A 22,891-nucleotide genomic window follows, 5' to 3' on the forward strand; every position below is an offset into this window, starting at 1 on the left:
AGTTGCAATAGAACCCCCTTATGTTTTTAACAAATTTGACTAAATTGTCCATAGTCAAATGATTTCAAATACCTGGATTATTTACAGACATTCCTTTGGAAAAGGGCCCATTTTTCCTTCAGAATGGCTGCAAAGAAACCAAGAATTTCTTTTCTCTTTAACATCGTACTTTTTAACATTTTTACAAAGTTTAACTGCTTAATTTTCTCCAGCCTCTGTAGAGTTAACTTTTCAGGGTTTTTCCTTAAATTACTGTTTATCTCCTGTCAAGTCTGGATCCCCACTTTGAACTTTAGGGTACAAATGTAGGGGCCTGCATGAAAACTTCTAAGCTTAACTACCAGCTTAGCTCTGGTTCTGCTGCCACCATTTCAATGGATTCCATTCCTGGGAAACCTTGAAAAAAACCTTCACCAAATCCCTGGTGAAAACAGATCCAAACCCCTTGGATCTTAAAACAAGGGGAAATTAACCATTTCCCTCCTTCCTCCCACCAACTCCTAGTGAATCAAGATCCAAACCCCTTGGATCTTAAAACAAGGAGAAATTAACCATTCGCCTCCTTCCTCTCACCAACTCCTGGTGAAAACAGATCCAAACCCCTTGGATCTTAAAACAAGGAGAAATTAACCATTCTCCTCCTTCCTCCCACCAACTCCTGGTGAATCAAGATCCAAACCCCTTGGATCTTGAACAAGGAAAAATCAATCAGGTTCTTAAAAAGAAGGCTTTTAATTAAAGAAAAGGGTAAAAATCATCTCTGTAAAATCAGTATGGAAATTAACCTTACAGGGTAATCAAACTTAAAGAGCTCAGAGGACTCCCCTCTAGTCTCAGGTTCAAAGTACAGCAAACAAAGATAAACACTCTGGTAAAAGGTACATTTACAAGTTGAGAAAACAAAGGAAAACTAACACGCCTTGCCTGGCTATTTACTTACAAGTTTGAAATAGGAGAGACTTGTTTAGAAAGATGTGGAGAACCTGGATTGATGTCTGGTCCCTCTCAGTCCCGAGAACGAACACACTCCCAAACAAAGAACACAAACAAAAGCCTCCCCCCCCCGCCCCCCAAGATTTGAAAGTATCTTGTCCCCTTATTGGTCCTTTAGGTCAGATGCCAGCCAGGTTACCTGAGCTTCTTAACCCTTTACAGGGAAAAGGATTTTGGAGTCTCTGGTCAGAAGGGATTTTATAGTACTGTACACAGGACAGCTATTACCCTTCCCTTTATAGTTATGACATCTCCCAAAATGACACCTTTATCAATCAGATTTTCCATTTTAAGTATTGTTCCAGGGATTCATGCCTGTACTTACTGCTTTCTTACTCTTGCCACTATGCCCTTATGGCTTCCAACCAATTTTCCAATTTTTTTATCTGTTGCTTGCCTCCTTGTCTGGGCCTGATCCTGCTTTTTTCAATGAACCTTTTCTTTCCATGGGCACAAGCTTTGTTCCACTAACAATTTAGCAAGGAGGTTGGGCTTCTCAACCAGCCCCCACCCTTCCTGGTCCCTTTCCTTAAACATTTATTTCAAAATTGTGAAATGACCACAATATTACTCACAAAAAAAAACCCAAAACAAACCAAAACAAACAATCAAAAACCACACTACACTGCCCAAACTCCTATATTCTTCAGAGTTTGGTTTAACAGAACAAGATTTGTATCTTATGATTTTAACCCACTCTGGGCCAGAGGGAGAGATGCTAAGCTTCCCTCTGTATTGCTCGGGCTTCTACCACCGAGGGTTCATACACCAAATATAAAAATCCTTCCCAGGATCAGAGCGAGAAACACTAAGTTCTTCTCTTTACAGGCTGTTAGGTGGAGGTGGCTGTTATTACAAGCCTCCCACAGCAGCCAGATCCCTGCAGCGTTTCTTTTTGCTGTATTTGGGGGTTTACATATGAGCATATATTGGGCCAATCTATCCTCTAGATCCGAAATAGAGCAAGCATCTGCAAGGGCTTGTTCAGTCCAAGGACTGTGCCCATATCTCTGAAGGATTTGTTTAAAGGGTGTTATTTCTTTTACAAAAGGTGAGGTTGGAGCTCCTTTAAACTCCATTCCTCCCTCTGAGACTGTTCTCCCTTGTCTTTTCTGAAACATTTTTAACACGTGTATAGTTTTCTTTGTCACCCCTGAACCCTTGCAGCAAGTGACACAGCCTAAATTATCTTATCCTGCTACCCCTGATCTCGTTCAGCAATCATCTTTACCTTGTCCTATAGGCTCGTTACCCCTGATTTCTCAGTGAACACTTTGGATAAGATTAATTGTAGCTTAAAGTTTCTATGAGCTCTTTTATGAAGCCTCTACTCTCCGGAGGTCAGTAGGCTTTGGTTAACCAAAAATAGAACCGCTCTCTATAGAGCCGGCTGTGTGCACACCAATGTTTATAATACCTGAGGCTTGTTTACCAATATTCCCCCTTTCGCAATTCTCCACCAAAATGTTATACCAATAGAATAAAAACCAGCAGGATCTTATTAAGAGGGATAAGGCAAAGATACCACATTTATTGTAAATATAATGATAAAGCAAAAGATAAAAGTAAACAACATTGTTTTGACTACTTATTCCTATCACTACTTATTCCTTATACACACACAAATATATATATATAGAGAGAGATTTATTTACACAATAATTCATTTAAGTTCTGTATAGGTGTTATAGTTACCAGTCTAGAAGTTGCTCATGCGAAGTTACTGGCCAGGTATCTTGGTCATGAGGATGGAGCCGAGTCTGTGTCAGGTGCACCTGATGCTCCTGGAGGCTGGCAGCAGAACCAGAGACTCAAAGTCATCAGTCTTGAGAGTCCATTCTTATAGGAATTAATTCCTATGTTAGTCTATGGGAGCTGTTTCATTCTGCTGTTGCTGACTCAATCAGCAGATGGCACATTCCTGGACACATTCCTGGGCACATTCCTGGTGGCTCCAAACTGTCCAAAGTTTGTGTTTTTTATCCTTCCAGGTGATGGGGTGGATCCCAGTTTACCCTCCGGGGGTTGTCTGGTCATCCACTTGACACATTCTTCGGCCGATGGATACTTTCTTTCTAGGCTGGCACCTTTCTAACCATTCATGTATATCAAGCATTCATCAGCATACATTTCATATCTTAACCATATTTTAATTTACTGTCTCTCCCACTTTCGGGGTGTGTGCTAATTCATTTGAGACTCCCGGCCCTTTAATCACAGAGGGTGAGGGTCTGTTCTAGGAGCCATTGCTATTACAATGAAGTGAAAGTCACTTAACTGCATATAGTGTTTGTTTACATTGTATCAATTACTTCAAGAACAAAGTCAATTAACTTGTTTGTAAGTTTTACATAGTAATAAAGTATCTTTCACAGGATAGATACAATCAATGGTTTCTACAGACAGTAGCTTACATGTTTTAACAGAAGACCCAAGAGATTTTTGTACTTGGTGAAACTGTTGGATTTTAAAGTGTGGGGGACAAATTATGAGGGGGTCACTGTCACTTGGGGGAATCACTGTTAGTACCTTCTTTAATATCCCTACATTCTAACTGGGTATGTGTTCTGAGCATGCCTATTGGATCAGGCCCCACAGGTGAGTTAGGTAGATGAATGCTTATCTTCCCCCAGTTCATGGATTGCTCTGTGGTTAAGGTAGGATATAGGTATCTGAATGCCCAGAGTGAGACAGCCATGCACATGCCCAGATGTAGAAACTTAGGTATCTACAGGCAGCAACTGAATGCAGGATTTGTGAATTGGAGTGGAGCCTAAAACTGGGACTTAGGGCCCTAAGTCCCTTTATGGATCTGGGCCCTAGCTTCTCTCAGAGTCAGTGAGAGTTGAGAATGCTGACCACCCTCAGCACCATACAGGACTGGGTCTCCCTCTGCTGACTCAACCTGCTTTTCCTGCCCATCTCAGTTCAGAGTTGTATGCCGTAGATCATGATTACGATATAAAGAAGGAGAAAAAGTAGCTTGTACTAATGAAGTGTGTGTGTAGGGGGGTGCCAAAACAATAACATCATGGCACTAGGCTGGGAAGCAGTATTTCATCTTCATTTGGCTCTTATTGCACTCAGTTCTGGCTACTGCATTGCCTGAAAGGTATTGACATACTGGAGGGAATTCGGAGAAAAGACAACAAAAGTGATTAAGTGGCTGGAGGGATGGGTTTAGGAGGAAAGATTAAAAGAGATTAAGTGACTGTGAAGGTAGAACATGAGACGGTCTATGTTTGTGGGGTTTGAACAGCAAAGAGAAAGAGGAATTGTTCAGTGTGATGCATGGGTGAATTCAAATAAAGAACTGTGAATATGTAGACTGTAAACTGAAGAAAGCTTCCTGATAGTGAGCTGCATTCACTGGTGGTGAAATGCTATTTCTTGGGATCTTTAAAACTAGATTGCACTCAAAATTACCATAGGGAAAAAGACTTCATTGGCAGAGAGATGGACTGGGTGATCTAATAAATCTTCTCCATCTCTACTGCTGAGGTATTGTGTAAATGAATTCATACAGTCTTATCAAAAGAGTTACTTTACAAAATACAGAATAAAACACACTTTTAGCTTCCCTTTGTATTTGAGATATTTTGACAAATAAAAGTGATTTCTCAATTTAAGTACATTGAAAGCTGACAACTCAGCATCTTTCTAGTGATTTATCGAGGGAAAATAAATGACTTGTAAACAGCTGGTGGGTTTGCTGGTCAAATGGTTTGACCCACATGCAGAGATGTAGCTAAACAATTTCAGAATTTAAAGATACTATCAAGAGAATATTTGCTAGCTCAGAAAATCCTCTAAAGAAACTTACTATTGAAGCCTAACTGTATGTTCTTCTCTGGGAAGGTTTACAAAGGATGAGATAATTAAAGTCTTTTATTGTAAAGGTTTTTGAACATTTGGGAAACAAGTAAAAATATTCAGTAGAGGCTCACAAAATAAGGCATTTAAGGTTCACATTGAAAGAGATATATAATATTTCTCCCCTAGTATTATATCAATTATGTAAATCAGAGTTTTGCATGTTTCTAAGCATTTCTCTTTTGTATCACAAAAGGCTACTTATTACCAGTAGAAAGAGTTTCCCAAGGGACATTTGAGATTTTATTGTGTGCTGTTCCTTACATATCAGAAAGTTAATAATATCACGTAACACAAAGTAGTCTACATCAAAGGAGCCTTTGCAAGTTCTTTTTCCAAACAGCCAAACTGGTGAACTGAGTAAAAAAGAACTACAATGTTGGTCACAATAGGAGACTTTTAAACTCATTGGATAAAATTCTGATTTTGCTTACATCCCTGTAAATTTGGAGTAACTCTATCGTAGTCAATATAGTGGCTCCAGATTTACACTAGAATAACTCAGAACAGGGTTTGGTCCATTATTTTTCAATGATAGTTTTAAAGTTTTAATTTAGGTTTTAATTTTTGTATCTCCTTTTTAATGTTAAAATGATTACATGTATTGGGACCAAATCTGTGTGCTGGCGGCACAAGAAAGGGAAAAGGGAATTTTGAATGTTTCTTTTTTTCTCTATGCTCTTCATGTCACAAGCTCTGCACTTTGCTGCAGCTTGTGTAGTATCTAAAGGGGTTGTAGTGGTAAGAACTCCTTCAGAAAATCACTGCGTATACTTAAAGAGAGCTATGGACTGAACTAGATAAGTGGAAATGATAGATTCCCAATGCATACCTAATTGCTTAGTACTTATCAAAAATCAGAAAGGTGTTGGGTAATGTCAGAAAGTTAGGGACACCAAATCTGATGTTAAAATTTTAGGGTTCAGGGAATTCTAAAATTCAAGGGAAGAACTTGAACTTTGACTGCCTCCATTTCTGCATTCTACAATAGTTTCTACTAGGAGTCACTTGATACACCTCTGTAGCTCCTTCTTTCCCTAACCTCACCATATTCATTGAGGTTATGTCTATCCAGCAGCTGGGAGCATGCTTCCCAATGCAGGTAGACAGATGTACTAGCTCTGCTTGCGTTAGCATGCTAAAAATAGCAGTGAGGGTGTGGCAGTGTGGGCTTGCCATCTCAGTACATATCCAACAGAGTTGAGCATGCTTGTACTCTGGTGGCTAGCCCGAACTGCTGCCCATGGCAGTATAGCCACTCTGCTAGCTTGAGCAGAACTAGCACATCTGTCTATCTGTGCTGGCAAGCACACTCCCAGTTGCTGTGTAGTCAGAACCTTATATGACCAACCTAAATAGATCAGGTTCTCTCTCATTTCGTGATTGTACTGAAGACTGTACCTTCTTGGTTGATTTTTGCCAGGTTCACCAGTTACCACTGGGCTCATGGATGGGATAATCAGGATCACAAAGAGCTCAGTGATTAATTTTTACTGGGACTTGCCAGGGCTGAGCCCCGGCAACTTTAGGCTTGGCAGTTCATAATCCCTTGCTGCATCAGTTATGAATGTAAAAAAAATTGCTTGAGTCCCAGCACCTCTTTCATTTCATTACAAATTAAGCACTGAAAGAGCTATTAGGAATGGAGGAGCCTACTGAGAGGGACTAAAGAAGGAAATGAATGAGAGCTGAAGAAGGATTGGATGGATGAAACCTGATAAGTTTAGATATATTTTTGAGTAAACATATATCTATATCAATAGATCAATAGATATAGATATAGAGATATAAGCACACACACACACACACTAACTTACTTTCTCACCAATACACCAACATCTGACAAAGGCTCAGATCCTCAAAGGTATTTAGGCATCTAACACCTATTGATTTCAGTGAGCATTTGATGCCTAAATACCTTTGAGGACCTAGGCCAAACTTCTTAATGAAGGAACGCAGGGCTAGATCCATAAAAGGATTTATACACTTAATTGACACTTTAATACTGAAATCCAACATTTAGGCACCAACGAGATCTTCAAAACCAGTGCTCAGTTGCTACCTAACTCTGTAGGTGCATGAAGTACTTAAGCACCTAAATTCCCACCATTAAAATCTCCAAGGTGCCTAAGTTTCTGCCAGTGAGCAAAGGGACAGCCACCTAAGTGAAGGCACTTGGTGCCTAAACCCAAATTGGATCTTCAAAGTAGGTGTTCCCCATCCCCATGGGTGTTCCCCACCCCATCTCCCCTGCAGGGCCTGATCTGTTAAGTGTTCTCAGTGAGAACACTTAACGACACAAAACAGGAGGAAGAAGGGGTGCCTCCTTATCACTTCTAGCCCAGCGGTTAGAGTAATTAAGGGGGCATTATCTCTTCCTCCTTAAGCATTTCTTGAAAATCATAAAAAAAAAACGGCTTAGGTACCTAACTCCAGGAGAGAATTCATGGCTGTCAACCCCAAGTAGAGATAGGCAATTCCCTCTTGCCCAGACTTAGGTGCCTCGCTTCCTTTTAGGGTCAGGGTTTAGGCCACATTTATTTCCTCAGTATTTCTTACTGGCTAGCTCAGGCAGCTCCTCCCTTAGCATTCTAGTTTTTGTGGATCCCAGTCTTAGGCACCTAACCTTCACCGAGCATTGTATTAGGAGCCTAAGTGCCTAACTCAGGCCTGTGGATTCCACTGAGTGACAAGGTACCTAAAGTTAGGTGCTGCAATACTGAGCATTACAATGCCTAAGTCCCTTTTGGGATCGAGCCCACAGTGTTGTTCATTGTTGTTAAAGATCTGTTGCTAGGAAGTGAAAACCTTTGAAGCTGGGAAGGAAATCCTCACAGGCATCAAGAGATATGTTGCTTCAAAGGATGACTCTTCCCTGCTCGTTTCCCTTCCCATTTACTCTTCCCCCACCTCCCTCTGACACCATGGATCTTTTAAAGCAGGATGTCTGCACTAAGAAGCTTTGTTAGTTTTGGGAGGAGGGGACATTTCTGTGCTGGCTCAATCCCCATCCCATCCCATGGAATTTTAGTAGAAGGAGAGTTTTCTGCCTGTTTCATCCTTTCTACAGTGAAAACCGGAGGGGATGGAAAGGCTCTTGGTCATTAGTATTGTCTAAATGTTAAACATGAGGGAATAATGGCTTCCGGTCAAATCCATCAGTCTTTACTCAGGTAACATTTCTACTGACATCAATGGGAGTTAAAGATTTGGCTGCAGGATTTGGCACCTCAGTGAGATAAATAAGGCAGGTGAAGGAGATACCTTAGCTAAACTAATCATAATAGATGAAAATAGAAGGAGAAAATGATTTTTTTTTAAATGGTGTACAGTGCTAGCACACATTAAGGGCCAAATCCCGGTTCCATTGACATGAATGAAAACTTTACAATTGATTTTAGTGGTATCAGGATTTGGCCCTACAGGCAAAATTCTACTTTTAGGGCGTGGCTATATGACAATGTAGTCTGGACTATGGGGGTGAGTGAATTCTAGAGTGTTCTAATGTGTTGCAGTTTAACTACCCCATGAAGACCCTGCTGGCATGAAGTAAAAGACACCTAATTTGAATTTCAAACAGGACTCTATTAACTTGCACTAGGTACCTTTTAGTACATGCCAGCAGGATCTACACAATGCAATTAGAGTGCAGAACATTAGAACACTCTGCAGTTCACACCCCTATAGCCTGGCCTGCCATGCAGACAAGCCCTTAGTTACTTTAGTGTAAAGTTACTGTAACTGTATTGTCTTTACTAGGCGTATCTGTGACTAGAATGAGACCCAATACAACGTTTAAGCTTTAAGAAACATCTGAGCCAACAATGTTATAACATGTCTCGACCCTGTCTGTGTGGACAGGATCAAATTTTGTTAGAAACATCTTAAGGACCTGTGCTCTAGCCCTGGTAAAAGTCAGGCTATAAGACAGTATAGGCAAGACAAAATAATGCTTTAATGCAGTTTGGTCACCACCATGTTTAAACAAAAGTTTTAAATACTGTAGAGCTGCAGTGTAGATAAGGACTTGAAAGCTCATAAAAAACCACTAATATAATTAAAGGGCCAGATTTCTGCCAGTCTTATTCCTTTTGGGTAGCACTGTATTCCACAAATAATCTCAAAAATTACAATATTAAGTAATAATCAGTGTGAGTAAGGGTATACAAATTATAGACAATTCCCATGTAGTAGTTAGAGCTTTACATTGCCAAGCTAATGCAATTAAAATTAAAATTCTCTCTAAGAAAAAAGTAATGTCCTATTTGCTTTACATAGAGGCAGGTCTATTAAGTTTACCAGCTTGTACATGTTCTGTAAAAATATTCCAAGATCAGCGTCAAAGTAAATCTGTTAAAATTGCAGCAAAATAGCCAGCAATTACCCTCCTGGTACTCTGTCTATTAATGTCACCCACTCTCTGGTCCTTATTATCCTCTACTTACATGTAATGAATAAATCAATGAATACCAGTTAAATTACTTATTAAGCCCCTAAAACCACTCATAAATCCCCACTTAAGAATCAAACACTTAGTATACTAACAAATAAGTAAATGACTCTTAAAAGATCACAATAAAGGCATAATTAGTTAATTAAGCTTAACATAAAATGATCCAAATATAATATTATAAAGTGGGGAGAAAGATAAATTTAAAGACAAGTCAAAATTAAGCTGTTAAACTGGCAAAATGAAATACAACATTATGAACTAAAGTTTCATTGTCATAAACTATTGGAGATGGAATTAAGTGAGAAATAGAATTGTTTATAACCTCAAATAATATATGGCTTACAGCAGAACAATAAAATATATCAACCACAAAATCCTCAGCCCAGCTGGACAAAGCTTGGGGCCAATCCTGTAATCTTGCCACATTCACAGCCCCCATTAACTTCTGTGGGGTATTTATGGGATTGGGCCCTACAACCCATCCTACAAATGCTGGACATACTTGACACAGGCTTCTACAATAGCATACAAATTTAAGTCAACATCCTATTTAAGATCAGTCTGACAAATATTTGTTTATAATGGCTTTGCTATTATTAATTATTGAATTCAAATCAGGCAAATTGACAACATTCATCATTTATGGACTCCTTAAGCTGGGCTCCTGCTAGCTAGAGTGTGGATGTCCCTTGGATTCTGCCAAACTGGCTCTCCCTTGGTAAATCTTTATTTTACACCACTGTAATTCAATTGAACTTGATTCTGATTTCACACTTAGTTGACACTGGTGTAAGTACTTTGAATTCAGTGAAGTTATTTCTGATTTACACGGGTGTGAGAGGAGAACCTGCCCTTAAAATTAGGAGGTAGTTTAAGGCATTATTCACGTACACAGAAAAGAGCAGTGTGTTAGATATTTCCATTAGCAATATAACTGTGATCATTGATTTACTGTTTATGTCATTTTTAATAACTGCTGTAAAATTCCATTACAAAAAGCAAGGGCTACAATTCTCTCTCTGTGAAGATAAGAGATAGAAAACCTCAGATGCTTTCACAATGTCAATATTCTGTTCAGACTCCTACTGCAGAATGTAGCCGTAAATAGCAGATGGTATTCCAAGGTCTGAGCATATATGCAGTAAAACCTTTTCTAATACAGTACATCACTGGGAAATTTCACTAACGTATCACTCAGCACAAGTCAAGGTCTTCAAGAATGTTCAGTATAATTACAAACTTACAAGAGCAAAGCAAAACCAAAGCACACAGCTTGTCATGAATATTGTAAACCAGTAAACCCACATTTCTGTCAATTTGAAAAATGATCATTTGAAATATTTAGTGGTTTCTGTGCAGAGGCATACAGGGACTGAATTTGTGCCTGTTAAAATAACTGGAAATCTTGTTAATGACTTTGATGATTGTTGGATCAGGCCCACTGTTTTTAGGTGCTTTAAAAAAAGGTGGCTCTTGTCAGAAAATTTTGAAGCAGAAGTTCCTCTTTAATTATGAAATAGAAATTAAATTCCACTCCAAACAAGTTAAATATTTTAAGAAGACTACTATGATTGCATATGCAATTATCAAATGACAAAATAACTCTTTTAATGTAGAATTTGTTCCCTTCCCAACACATTTATAAATACTTGAACGTACCTTGCTTCAGCAAGACATATTGCAGTCAAAGCAAAACTTGTCTTCACCAAATTTGCAAGTCCTGGCACACAGTTTGACTAGAATAATTGAAAAACTGAACTAAAGGAAGCTAAAATCATGGCAAGCAAAGGAGCTAATGTGAGATGTTCCCAAAACTTTAAAACGTTTCATTTACAATGTAAAGAGCTTCCCAGGATTTCAGTGGAAAAATAATACCCCTATCTCTATATGACAAGCCTAGAAGCAAAGCCACAATAATTACATTGCAAAGCTGAGAATTGTAATGGTTCTGAAAGTAGGTGAAAAGATGAAACTTTTAGGCATGCTACAAAAAAGCATGGCATGCAAGGGGATAAATAGAAGTGTATGTGAGAACAAGTGTGTTTATTTTTATCTTGACAGCAGAAGGGCCCCAGGAATCTGTAACCGCACCCTGAGCACATACTCACTAGAGCTGAGTGAATAATTAATTGACTTTTGGTTTGGTGGTCAGTTTTGAACAGAAAGTGATTTTTTTCTGTTTTCCTTGCCAAAATGAAAACACAAACAAAATTCATTTGGAGTGATTCAAATAGACATTTTAAAAACAAAACTATTCATTTCAAAATGAAATGTCAAAATGATTTATTTCAAATATGTTGAAACAAAGTGGTTCAACTTTTTTAAAAAATTGCATTTTTTATTTGGCTGAAATTATTTGCCAAATTAGACCTGGATTCACAAATTGTTATGGTCAGCTCAAAACTACATTTTCCCCAGCGCTAGTCCTCACTTATTGCTCTGGGTACTCAAGGTACTTGAGGCAGAATAGGTGTTACCCACACTTTTAATTTGGCTCACCTTTTCCCACTTATATTAGTCAATATTTCTTTTATGATATTGAGGACACCTAACTTTTCTTGACACTGAAAAGCCAGTTTTGAGTGCTGGGGAGAGAGAAATGTGGCACTTTCCCCCTGGGAGATTGAGGGTATGTCTACACTACGAAATTAGGTCGAATTTATAGAAGTTGGTTGTTTAGAAATCGTTTTTATAAGGTTGATTGTGTGTGTCCCCACACAAAATGCTCTAAGTGCATTAAGTCGGCGGACTGCATCCACAGTACCGAGGCTAGCGTCGACTTCCATAGCGTTGCGCTGTGGGTAGCTATCCCACAGTTCCCGCAATCCCCGCTGCCCATTGAGATTCTGGGTTGAGATCCAAACGCCTGATGGGGCAAAAACAGTGTCGCGGGTGATTCTGGGTACATGTCATCAGGCCCCCACTCCCTCCCTCCCTCCCTCCCTGCCATGAAAGCAATGGCAGACAATCGTTTCGCGCCTTTTTTCAGCCCAGACGCCGTAGCACTGGGATCATGGAGCCCGCTCAGATCACCGCGGCAATTATGAGCACTTTAAACACCACGTGCACTATCCTGGAGTATATGCAGAGCCAGAACCTGCCAAAGCAAAACCAGTCGAGTAGGTGACGGCAGCGCAGTGACGAGAGCGATGACATGGACATAGACTTCTCACAAAGTACGGGCCCCAGCAATGTGCAAATCATGGTGTTAATGGGGCAGGTTCATGCCGTGGAATGCCGATTCTGGGCCCGGGAAACAAGCTCAGACTGGTGGGACCGCATAGTGTTGCAGGTGTGGGACGATTCCCAGTGGCTGCAAAACTTTCACATGCGTAAGGACACTTTCATGGAACTTTGTGACTTGCTTTCCCCTGCCCTGAAGTGCCAGAATAACAAGATGAGAGCAGCCCTCACAGCTGAGTGGCGATAGCCCTGTGGAAGCTTGCAATGCCAGACAGCTACCGGTCAGTCGGGAATCAATTTGGAGTGGGCAAATGTACTGTGGGGGTGGCTGTGATCCAAGTAGCCAACGCAATCGAAGAGCTGCTGATATAAAGGGTAGTGACTCTGGGAAATGTGCAGGTCATAGTGGATGGCTTTGCTGCAATGGGATTCCCTAACTGTGGTGGGGCAATAGACAGAACCCACATCCCTATCTTGGCACCGGAGCACCAAGCCAGCGAGTACATAAACCGCAAGGGGTACTTTTCAATGCTGCTGCAAGCACTGGTGGATCACAAGGGACATTTCACTAACATCAATGTGGGATGGCCGGGAAAGGTACATGATGTTCACGTCTTCAGGAACTCTGGTCTGTTTCAAAAGCTGCAGGAAGGGACTTTCTTCCCAGACCAGAAAATAACCGTTGGGGATGTTGAAATGCCTATAGTTATCCTTGGGGACCCAGCCTACCCCTTAATGCCATGGCTCATGAAGCCATACACAGGCAGCCTGGACAGTAGTCAGGAGCTGTTCAACTATAGGCTGAGTAAGTGCAGAATGGTGGTAGAATGTGCATTTGGACATTTTAAAGCGTGCTGGAGCAGTTTACTGACTCGGATAGACCTCAGTGAAACCAATATTCCCATTGTTATTATTGCTTGCTGTGCACTCCACAATATCTGTGAGAGTAAGGGGGAGATATTTATGGCGGGGTGGGAGGTTGAGGCAAATCGCCTGGCCGCTGATTATGCACAGCCAGACACCAGGGCGGTTAGAAGAGCACAGCAGGGAAGCTTTGAAAACCAGTTTCATGACTGGCTAGGCTACGGTGTGAAATTTCTGTTTGTTTCTCCTCAATGAAACCACCCCCTTTTCCCCTTGCCCCGGTTCACTCTACTTCCCTGTAAGCTAGCCACCCTCCCCCACTCCTCGATCACCGCTTGCAGAGGCGATAAAGTCATTGTTTCTTCACATTCATGCATTCTTTATTAATTCATCACACAAATAGGGGGATAACTTCCAAGGTAGCCCGGGGGGGGGGGGAGGAAGGAAAGACAAGGACACATTGCACTTTAAAACTTTAAAACTTATTGAAGGCCAGCCTTCTGTTGCTTGGGCAATCCTCTGGGGTGGAGTTGCTGGGTGGCAGGAGGCCCCCCCACCGCGTTCTTGGGCATCTGGGTGAGGAGGCTATGGAACTTGGGGAGGAGGGCTGTTGGTTACACAGGGGCTGTAGCGGCGGTCTGTGCTCCTGCAGCCTTTCCTGCAGCTCAACCATATGTTGGAGCATATCAGTTTGATGCTCCAGCAGTCAGAGCATCAACTCTTGCCTTCTGTCAGCAATCTGACGCCACCTATCCTCTTCAGCCCGCCATTTACCCTCTTCAGACGCGATTCAGCCCGCCATCTCTCCTTGCGTTCATATTGTGCTTTTCAGCACTCTGACATTGTCTGCCTCCATGCATTCTGCTGTGCTCTGTCAGCATGGGAGGACATCTGGAACTCCGAGAACATGTCATTCCGAGTGTGCTTTTTTCGCTTTCTAATCTTCACTAGCCTCTGTGAAGGAGAAACATTTGCAGCTGATGGAGGAAAAGGGAGAGGTGGTAGTTAAAAAGACACATATTAGAGAACAATGGGTACACTCTTTCACGTTAAACCTTGCTGTTCGCATTACACAGCATGTGTGCTTTCGTTACAAGGTTACTCTGTCCTTCATGCCCTTTGAGACTTTTTCTAATGTTTTGGCATTTCGTTTACTGCAACGGAGTTCAGCTAGCACTGATTCATCTCTCCATAGGGCGAGCAGATCCTGTACCTCCCGTTCGGTCCATGCTGGAGCTCTTTTGCGATCCTGGGACTCCATCATGGTTACCTGTGGTGATGAGCTCTATGTGGTCTCCTGTGCTCTCCGCGCTGGGCAAACAGGAAATGAAATTCAAAATTTCGCGGGCCTTTTCCTGTCTACCTGGCCAGTGTATCTGAGTTGAGAGTGCTGTCCAGAGTGGTCACAATGGAGCACTCTGGGATAGCTCCCGGAGGCCAATACCATCGAATTACATTCACACTACCCCAAATTCTACCTGGAAAGGCCGATTTCAGTGCTAATCCCCTCGTCGGAGGTGGAGTAAAGAAATCAATTTAAAGAGCCCTTTAAGTCGAAAAAAAGGGCTTTGTCGTGTGGACGGGTCCAGGCTTAAATCGAGGTAACGCTGCTAAATTTGACCTAAAATCATAGTGTAGAGCAGGCCTGAGCATAACCTCCAGTGACCTGAGGAGAAGGAGTACCAAGATTGCACCAAGACATCCAAGCCAAGTCACTGAGGTGGTTGGAAAGAGGTAAAAGGGAGAGAGAGAGAGATTTGTTTATCTGGAGAAATAGTTCTGAATGTTTTGGGTTGCTGGCCTTAGAGGACACAGACTACTTTGCCACAAACCTCCAACCTAGTAAAACAGCTGGGATAGAACTCATAGTAATTAGCTAGGATGTGTGTTGTATATATCCTTCAAAATGACAGGCTGTTGTAGAAAATTAAAACATTTCATATGCAATATATCTTGTTCCTCCAGATATTCCAAATCATTAAAACTATATATTGCTGTATTTCAGTATTTAAAATCCATGAACTTGAAGAGACAGATGGCTAAGTGCTGGGCAGATGGATAAAAATGATGAGTAGCTATAGACAAGGTTACTAATAGTACATTTGTCCACGGCATTAGTGCAATCTGCTTCTGCCTAGAATACACCCTAAACTGTTGAGCAAACTTACAAAGAGGGTCATGTTTTTATAACTCATATTTTATCTAATAGAATAGTTGTCAGCATAACTCATATTTACTCATAATATGGGATATTGTTTCATATGCTGCATATATTTTTGAATGTATTAATATTTCTCATGCAACATCTATAATTTAAAAATACATCTCTATATATCTTATTGGAATGTTTCATATTTTTCAGCCACATTTTTAGCCATTCCAATGCCCTTGAGTGTATAGCATGCATCTAATAAGGAAAGAAAATCCATATTGCCTCATCTAGGCATATTGAACATATCCTGCAAAACCAAAACAACTAACTGTTTAAATTTGGTCTCACTTTGTTTTCCTGAATTAACATGTCAGATGCAATCATTGGGAAGGGCAAAAACTACAGCAAAAGTCTTGTTACATAATTATTCTTTCACATATTTATCTGTTGGTTGTTTTCCTCTGCACTGCAGTATTAACTGACAAGGGGAAAGGGTGGAGAGGATAGAAAATGACATGTTAGCTGACAAAGAATCATTAGTGAAGCAGATCCTTTGAGCAAAATAGGGGTGAGAAGATTAACATAGGAATATAGGGACACATGGCTTGCCAGTGGTCCATCTGTTTTAATTTTCCTTTCTCTGACACAAGCCAGTGTCTGGTGCTTCACAGGAAGGTGAAAGAAAATCTAGTATTGCAATTGAGAGAATATCAATGATTTAAACGGTGTCATTACAATATTTTCAGTATTATTGTCCATTCTAGTTCTTAGGCATCTTAACATTTTGTTTGCTTTTTTTACTGCTCCTGCATATTGAGCAGAGAAATTTTTACTGTGCTTTCCACTGTCACCCCCTTTTTTTCCCCCCCGGATTTGTTGCCATTGAGTTAGTTCAGATTATAATTTCTAATGCACATTATCTTCCAACATTGATTTTCATCTGCCATTGTGCTTCCCATTCAACTAGCTTTGTTAGGTCCCTTTGAATGGTCTCACAGTTTTTTCTAGTTTTGACTAATCTAAACTGTTTTATTTGCAGATCATTGATAAATATATTGAACACTGGTTCTGTTATGGAATCTGGGGACATTCTAAACATATAGCACTGTTGAAAATTAACCATTTATTCCTACTGTTTTACTTTCTGTTACCCAGTTTCTGATCCATTACTGTACTTTGTTGCTCATGCCATGATTTTTTTTATCCTTGATAGCTTCTTGTGGAGGAATTTGTCAAAGGCTGTTTGACAATTCAGCTAAATTGTGCCACTACTTCTCCTTTGTCCACAATTTTGTTGACACGCTGAACAAAATTCTAATAGATTAGAGAGGCACAATTTTCTTCAATCACTATACAGGTTTCTCTTTATCATATGTTTATGTAGGTTTTCTATTTTTAATAATAATTTCAGCCAGCTGACCTGGTAAAGCACACTGCTACTTACAATAGCAAATGTTAATGAGGTGGAGACAGCCCTACTCGGGAGTGGGGCTGAGTGAACTGGAAATGTGCGGGGGAGGTGGGGGCCTCCAGCTCGTTCGGCCCTTTTCCCCAGCAGCCTGGCCTGGGTGGAGAGCAGAGAGAGCGGACCACCACCGCTTCCCCAGCCAGGCTTTCTCTTAGGTAGCCGCCATGCTGCACCATTGGCATGAGAAGTGGCTTCATCCCACCCCCTCCCTCCCCACCCAGACCCGGCTGCCAGAGAGAGGGGCTGAGCAAGCTGTAAATGTGCCGGGGGGGGGGGAGGCACAGTGGGAGAAGGATAGAGCCCCCCACCCAGGTATCTCTGGTGGGGAGATTGTGGTGGCCTGGGGCCAGGTGCAAAGTGCTGGGACATTGGGGAAGATGCCAGGAGCAGGTTCCCTGTGTTCATCCTGAGTTAGGGGCATTGCCCATGCCCCTCCCCCTGGTGAGGTATCTGTGAGGGTGCAAGAGCTCCAGGGAGAGAATGTGGAGCTGTGAGTCTCCCTGGACCGGGGCCGAGGCCAGGGGCGGCCTGTGTCAGAGGCATATGCTTCCTGCTCCTGTAGCCCCAGCTCCCCAGGAGCCAGTGTGATTGCTGCCCTAGCCCAGGGAGATGGGGCTGGAAGTTTCCTTCCAAAGGCAACACATGGGGCAGTCACATGCCGCCCCCCCCTTTACATTGTGCCCTCCTCCCCAGTATGGGCAGATATGAGTCATCTCTGGTTTCAGCACACAGGTTAGTTTCTCCCCCACCCCGTCAACAGTCAGTAGCTGGTCATTTAGATAATGACTAATTACAGGTAATTGGGGCAGAGTGCCTCTGCAGGTAGGCCACCTTTTGGTTTGTGATTGTTCTACAAAGGGTGTCTAGCCAGTTTAATTGCACTTATTGTCCTTTCGTTTTCCGTTAACGTTCACAACTATTAACCAGACCACAGTTTAGGGGGGATAACTCAGGGTATATCTATGCTGCAGTGTAAGCGCAGGATTAGTGGGACTTGAGTCAGCTGACCCATATTAGAAAACTCTGGGCTTGAGCACCTGCATTGATTAAGAATTTTCTAACCCGGGCTCAAACCACATTGCAGCATGCAGACCCGAGTCAAACCCACCATATCCCAGACTACTTAGTGCCCTCCTGAACTGTGGCCACTCTAGTCTTTTGTCAGTGGTGCACTACAGTCCATGCCCACCCTGCATGTCGACCAGGAAGTTTGAATAGCCTACCAATCCAGCCTGCCAAGCAACATGGAGGAGACATCTTTTCAAGAGGTTTTCTTGCTTGTGCTTTCACTCCTGTGTCAAGAAATGGGCAGAGATTCCATGAGGCACTGGTAGACATTTCAGCAGTGTTTTCTGACCCACCAAAGGCACCTGACAGAGCTTAGGATGGAGCAGGAGGAGGCACAGAAGGAAAAATACCCTGCTATGGCAGATTTGCACTGGCTGATACTGCTTAATACACTCAGTATAGCATAGACCACAACACAGGACCACAAACACAGTCTGGTGGGATCACATCATCATGCAGACCTGGGCTGACCAGCAGTGATTCCAGAACTTCATGAAGAAAGCTACATTTCTGGAGCTTTGCAAACAGTTTCCCCTGACCCCCCAGCATAAAGACACATGCATGAGGCCATCCTTGCCAGTCCTGAAGCAATTTGCTATAGCTTTCTAGAGGCTGACTACCCCAGACTTCTACAGGTCCGTTGACTACCTGTTTAGTGTTGGAAAGTTGATGGTGGTGGCAGAGGTTTCTGAGGTAATCAGGCATGTGGTTTACCCCAAGGTGGCAGGCATAAAAGATAATCCTGAGGTAAGCGGAGGCTTTTAGAGAATGGGGTTTCCAAATGGTGACAGGCCTACTGATGGCTCCTGTGTCCATAGTTTGCTATCCTTAAGGAGCACATGAATACATACATTGCAAAATGTAGTACTCCATTGTTATGCAGTCCCTTGTGGACCACAGAGGTCAATTTATGAATGTCAAAGTCTGCTGCATTGGAAAAGTTCATGATGCCAGGGTTTTTCACCGATCAGGAGTTTACATTCATGAGCAGATGACATTGTCATAAATGAAGTTACTGTCCCCACTATTATCTTGAGGGACCCTGCATACCCTCTTTTGCCTTGGCTCATGAAAACCCTGACTTTCAGGGCCGTGGCAAAAGAAGATCTAATTACACTCTCCGTAGCTGTGGAATGGGGAATGGTTATTGCATGTGTTTTTGGCAGACTGAAATCCCATTGGAGATGTTTACAGACCCATTTGGATGTCAGTGTCATTAATGCTGTCCACATCACTGTGGCTTGCTGTGCTCTTCATGATCTTTGTGAAGCCAGAGGTGAGCCATTTTCCCTTGAATGGACTTAGGTCAGTGAGCAGGCTGCTGAACCTGTACCCTCAGCCAGAATGTGCAGCTGCCACAGCTGGAGCTGGATGTATCCAGGAAACAGAAGTCAGGGACGCCTTGTGCTCTCACATTATGAATCTGCACAGCCCAATGGAAGAGGAGGAATAGTACCTCTAAAATGTGCTTGTGTTGGGAGGAATGAGTCTAATTAATTTTTAGGAGGAGTGGGAACTTGAGAGTCATGTCATATATTTATTAATGCATGATGAGTTATGAATTTTTTTTTGGAGGGGGGCAATTCACAATATGGGTTCATATCAGAAGTGATTGAAATGTGAATTCTGTACCTAACTGTACACAGGAATAGGATTCGCTTAATGATGTCTAATTGCTCCTGATCATGTGTTTTGCTTTATTATTCCAAATCATGATTGCACTAAACTTTCTTGACAACCTAAAAGGCTTTATTTGTAAACATATGTTAAAACAGGACAGCAGTCATCCATTGCCGGGCAGGTCAGCTGTGAGTATAACACCCAAAACCCAATTATAACAAAACATTAAAAAAAAAGTTCATGACCCACTACCGCTGTATGTCCCCTTGCCCTCTATTCTACTTTCCTTTCCTTTCTCGTGTTCTGTGTACTTGGCTCTAAGGGATGGAAGTGGAGGTGTACACAGGAGATTGGTTCAAAAAGGAAGGCTGCAAAGGGTTTATTTGCCCTGCCCAGCTGCTTCTGGGGCCTGATTGCATGGGATGCCCTAACATGCAATTGTCCAAGCAGTTTCTGGACTGAGGGTACATTGCAAGGGGATCAGGCTGTGGTTTGGGAGAGGCAGCAAGAGCTGGTAATCTTGCAGTCCATGATGGAGATGAGCCACTCAAACAGTTCTCTCTGCTGAGCTCTGCCTTCCTCCCTTAGCCATCATTCCTGTTTCAAGTGCATTGCAAGTGCCTGCTCCCACACTGAAACCCCGTCTTCCAGATGTGCAGTAAGTTTCAGCCTTTCCTCCTGCATCTCAGTATGCTTTTTCTCCAGTCTGAAATCCCTCTGCTTCTAGTGTTGGACGTACTTGTTGGCCTTCTCAAGAACTTTGACCATAAGCTCATCAAGGAAACACAAGGAAATCAAGTCCTTTTCGAATGGTCCATGAAGATACATTGGGCCAGCAGTCAATTTGTGATGGTATAGCAGCCCACAGAGGTTGGGGAGCCTACAACAGGACAAGACACAGAGTGTTATTATATGAAATAGCTCAGTGGAGGAGCACAGAATAAATTCTTGAGGAATTTGAAGGACATAAAATGTTTCATTTCAAAACTGAACTGCAATATATTATGAAAGGGATGCTTCAGACCAAAAAATCTTTCTGGACACAGTCTGGTTAATTGCAGTTATAGAAGTTCACGCAATGGTAAGTTTAAAATTATAAGCTGTTTGTGTTTTAGAAGACTTGCAAAACTACTGGGTTGGGTGGACACAGCTGTTCTTGTGGTGCCTTATTGGCAAAGGGAGATGTTACTCCAAACTTCTGCTGGGAAACCGGTAGTGTATGAAGCTGAAGTATTCAAATGTATAGTGACTGAACAGCACATATATGAATGGTCCTGGAAAATATGTCCTTCCCCACAATGTAACTATGTGTCTGGAGTTCTGCTTCAGGAAAAGTTTGCAGCTATCAGTACCCATTCAAACACCTCATAAAATGGGTATGAGGTTGACAAGTTGCCTGAGGGTGTAGTTCTGGTCCCTAGTCTTCTGGAACTTGCTCTTCAGATTCTTAATCTGCTCCCTGTGGATCCCAGTCAGGGAGCGGGGCGATTTGGGTAGGAGGTGGGGTCCTGGGGCACAGTTAGGGTGGGGGGTCTCAGGAGGGGGTAGTCAGGGGACAAGGAGCGGGGGGGTTGATAGGTTGAGGGTTCTGAGGGGGGAAGTCGGGGGCAGGATGTGGGTTGGGGTCGGATGGGTGGGTGTGGGGGGAGACAGCCACGTGGGGCTTGTACTCACCGTGCGGTTCCCTACTGGGTCTTGGGCGGCATTTCGGCAGCGGGGTGGGGTGGTCTTCACTCACTCTGGGTGAAGTACCTGCCACCGAAATGCTGCTGAAAACCCGGAGCAAGTAAAGACACCCCCCCTCCCACTGCAAAAGTGCCGCCGAGGACCTGGTAGGGAGCCGGTTCTTAGGATTTTCGGAGCTCATCACTGCCAGGGACCAGGAATGCCTGGACACATTTGTACTGTTTGAGGATTGCAAAGGTTCCCTTTCTTCTTCCCACACGTAACTGGCCCTGATGCTGGTCCCTTTTGTAAGGTGAGGTAGGTTACTACAGTGAACGTTTGTGATCTTGGAAGGAGCAGAAAAAAGCGGTAACTCTGCAGAACCTTCAGAGTTACAGTACAAATGTCCTATCCCCAACCAGACCTTTCCAGCCTCTCTTTTGGCCAACAAAGGCACAGACCTTCCCTTGCTCTCAGCCTCTTGGCTGACAAACTTGCAGATCCGGAGCAATATGATAGTTTGCTGACAATCTGTTCTGTAGCTTCTGCCAAAGCTTTATAGCAGTTTGTGATAATTCAATAAAATGTTGAATTTGCAGTTGTTTCTTTGGTTGGGGACCATTTGTGGGGAGAAACGGAGATGAGAGGAGGTTCCAATTCTGCATCCAGCCCTGTGAGAAAGAGGGAGGGGATGTTGGTGGAGGAGGTTAATTTATATGCCTCAGATTCTGGTTCCTGCTGAATTTTGGGGTGCTCCTCTGGCTTGTCAAGGAGGGACTGCAGATCTAGCTCTTCTGCGTAGAGGCACAGGATAACTTGCACCTCTTTCTCAAGCCTTTCGAGGCTTCCTTCTCCACAGTCACTGCTGCATCCTCACCCTGGCCCTCGCTGACATCCTGTTGGATGAAGAGGCTGATGGGGTGAAGGAGAGGATTGTGAGTCATCTCAGGCTTAGTACTGGGAGCTCTGAAGAGCACCCGGTCCAGACTCTTGAAGCAGGAGCATGTTACAGGACCCCCTTCTGGAGACTTTTGCCTTCCATTACTGGAGCCCAAGGTGCTTTACCATCCCAGCACTAGCTCAGGGTCTGGTGAATGTCCATCTTCACCAGCCTCTCTGAAACTTCCCAGTAAAGATGGATGTTCCCGGTCCTGTGGGAGAAGAAGTGGATGACAGTGAACTCCAACCAGAAACTGGTGAATACCGGTGTATTTAGCTGACCTGGTGGCATCTCTCAGAGCAGGTTTCATGTTCGGGTGTATTGGTGAGAAAAGTGTAGTGGAAGACAGTTCTGAAGTGGTCAGCACAGTTCGCTACTACCAGAAAGGGGAGACAGAGAACTTTATAGATTTCGGAAAGGGTCAGTGCCTTGTGAGAATCAGGTGAGAGAACTACTGAACTCGGGACCCAGTACCTGCCTCTTAGTCCCATCCATATGACAAATTGGCATGGATACAGGGACATGCCACAGTCGAGGCAAATTCATATGCACACCCCAGTCGTACTAGTGTTCTTCCCCATACATGCCTTGAAACCCATGTTTAGATCTGGA

The sequence above is a fragment of the Malaclemys terrapin genome, chromosome 2 (assembly GCF_027887155.1).
Source record: "Malaclemys terrapin pileata isolate rMalTer1 chromosome 2, rMalTer1.hap1, whole genome shotgun sequence".
NCBI lineage: Eukaryota > Metazoa > Chordata > Testudines > Emydidae > Malaclemys > Malaclemys terrapin.